The sequence below is a fragment of the Tupaia chinensis genome, unplaced genomic scaffold (assembly GCF_000334495.1).
Source record: "Tupaia chinensis unplaced genomic scaffold, TupChi_1.0 Scaffold000355_1, whole genome shotgun sequence".
In the NCBI taxonomy this organism is placed as follows: domain Eukaryota; kingdom Metazoa; phylum Chordata; class Mammalia; order Scandentia; family Tupaiidae; genus Tupaia; species Tupaia belangeri.
In genome coordinates, this window is record NW_006159850.1 from 13,414,329 (window position 1) to 13,416,989 (window position 2,661).

Genomic DNA, 2,661 nt, shown 5'->3' on the forward strand with positions numbered 1-2,661 from the left:
TCTTCGAGTCCCTGAAACCGTTTCCCACTTGGGTGTGCTTCTTCCCTCACTCCCTCCACCCCAGCCCGTATTACCCAGCACAGTGAAGCAGACACATGGACTTCCCGTGCTCAATCCTCGGCCCTTCCTGTCCCGATTATCTAGTTCCCTGGGACCGGATTCTTTTTGGAATCCCGCAGCCCCCAGCAGAGAGCTGGGCCCTGGTGGACACTATCACTATTGATAGTTTCTGTGTGGTTTGATGGGAGGTGAGGAAGGCTGCAGGAGGATACCAGGGGGCAGGAAGGGGCTTTGGTTCCGAGCTGCCTGGAGGGGCATCGAGGCAGCCAGGGCACCGTGGGCCGGGTGGCCTGCAGCAGGGTCCACGTCGGAAGCCTCAAGCAGGCAGGTGTCCGCCCTCTCTGCAGACATCCCGGAGCAGAAATAGCAGTCCAAGAGGCCGAACCGAAGGGCGCTGTTCAGGCGTAGCCCGACTAGCCCGGCTTTCGCTTCCGAAGCAAACGGACCGCCCAGAGGCCGCCAGGCCAGCGCCGAGTCCCACCCCGCCTACCCGCGCGGGCGCAAGAGGGCGGGGCTCCCGGGGACCGCGCGGGGGACTTGGGGCGCAGGAGCTTCCCAGGCATATAGACCCGACTTCTCCCCCGGGCGGAAGGCAGTAGTCGGAGAGGCCAGAGGAGGATCTTCCTGGAACTGCACGGTTGGGGCAGAACGGACGCACGTCCCCGAGGAACGACGGTGAGCCTGGGGTGGACCCCGGCGCGGGCCGGGAGGTGGCGGGGTGGTGGCTGCCTCGGATTCCTGGACAGAGTTGGAGAACTGGGGCGAGGCGGGCGCCCCCACAGTCTGAGTTCCTGGAAACTCGGACCCGGTTGGTTTCGTTTCCTCCCTTTGATGGCGGAGCCGTCTGTGGGACTCCGACTACCTTCTGCCAACGCAGGAGCACAGTGCGGACAGCGGAGGGGCAGAGGCTCCGGAACCGAACCCTCTAAGAAGCTCTGGCAGATGAACTCCGGGTGTCAGTGGAGAAATTTTTTAGATATTTCCATTTCTTATGGATGAATAGCCTTTTCCTTGTCTGGGGTCCATCTTAGGGCCAGGAACATAACCTAGGTAACAGGTTTATGGAAAAAGAGTGCCTGCTAACTTGTTTTAGGGGGTAAGGGGAGAAAAGGATTTCTACTGTTACTATCATTTTACATTTTTGTTTTCACTTTGAGAATTTTGAACCTGTTTTTCCTTTGTGTTTTACTCCTGGGATCTCTGCATATGAATACACAGTATTCTTGGAGTTGGTAGTTTTATATATTATAAGTGACTGCAGGGCCCCGGGTGCCTCCGAAGCCTATCCCTCAAGGCCAACCCTGTGGCCTGCTTGAAATACACAATTGGCCCACGTCCAAGAAATTCCTAGAGTTGACAAAATAGAGGAAAAAAGGATTGTGACCACACCCCATCCAGGTGTGCTCTCACGTGAGCATGAGTACATGCTCCCTCTGGCGATTAAAAATTTTTTTAATTAAGGAAATGAAAAAGTTTGTGAAAAAAGGAATTAAAGTATGAATTTATTTAATTTTTTAGAATTATTTTATTTAACTTTATTGTTTATTTACTTATTTATTTTAATTTGATCAGAGAGGGACAGAGCGAGAGCAAGAGTGAGCAAGAGAGAGAGAAGAAAAGTGAAAAAGCAAGCTGCCAGGTCCGAGACTTGAACCACAGTCCGCCATGTGGGAGTCCAGCACCCTTGACCACCACACCACCTGCGGGCCCCTTGAGTTTATTTTTAAAATAATACCACTGCAGTGAACATCTTAGTATCTATGCATCCATACTCATATGAACTTTCTATAGCATAAGTTCCTAGAAATTCAAACTGCTGAGTCAAAGTAGATACCAGTATGTATTTATAATCCCTTTCATCCTTTGATATCCTTGTCATGTGTTTAACAAGATGTAAGCAATTTTTGTTATTGCAGTTTTAATATGTACTAATATCTGATAGATGTCTTCTTGTATTTAAAAAAAATTCTGATTATCCCTACTAAGTTCCAGTTTCAAATGAACTTTAGGTTCATTTGGTTTAAATTTTAAAATCCACCGTTGAAAGTTTTATTGAAACTGTATTAAATTGGATTTATATCTGGGAGGGAATGCCAGGTTTGTAATTTTTGCTGTAGGGCGCGTGCGCTCACCAGAAAGACAGAGACAGACAGAAAGCGAGAAATCACCCCCCAGGGAGGATGGCCACACCGCAATCTCTTCTCCATTCTCCTTGGAATCTTGAGCACTCATGCACATGCACCCAGCATGAGTTTAAGCCACTGGATCCGGTACTCGAACCACAATCGACTACATGGGAGTCCAGCAACAAAGCCATTATGCTAACTTCTGGTCCCCAGGTTTATAATTTGTAATATTCCCAGCCAGAGATATAACACTTCTCTCCATTTCTTCAAGCATTGCTTTGCGTGGGTTTCTTCATTCCATACTAACACTTCCTTCATTCCACTAGCACTGTAAAATTTATTACTCTAAATTGTCTTTTTTTTTTTTTTTTTGGAGAGGATTTTGCTATAGGGCTTGTGCAGTCACCAGAAACACAGAGAGAGACAGAGAGACAGAAGGTGAGAACCCCCCCCCCCAAGGAAATGGCCCCCACAC

The 2,661-nt window shown here is 48.9% G+C and overlaps 1 protein-coding gene across 4 annotated transcripts in view; it reads left to right on the forward strand.

Annotated features, from left to right (window-relative positions):
* Positions 1-440: 440 nt before the first annotated feature.
* The window catches only part of MLKL (mixed lineage kinase domain like pseudokinase), a 35,759-nt gene continuing 33,538 nt past the window's right edge, over positions 441-2,661 (forward strand). Inside the window, exon 1 of one of the 4 annotated variants that reach the window (XM_006152642.3) lies at positions 441-735. The gene's annotated coding sequence lies outside the window, so the exon portion shown is untranslated. The remainder of the gene's footprint in view (positions 736-2,661) is intronic. The other 3 variants (XM_027773505.1, XM_006152641.3, XM_006152640.3) reach the window with 3 other exon arrangements.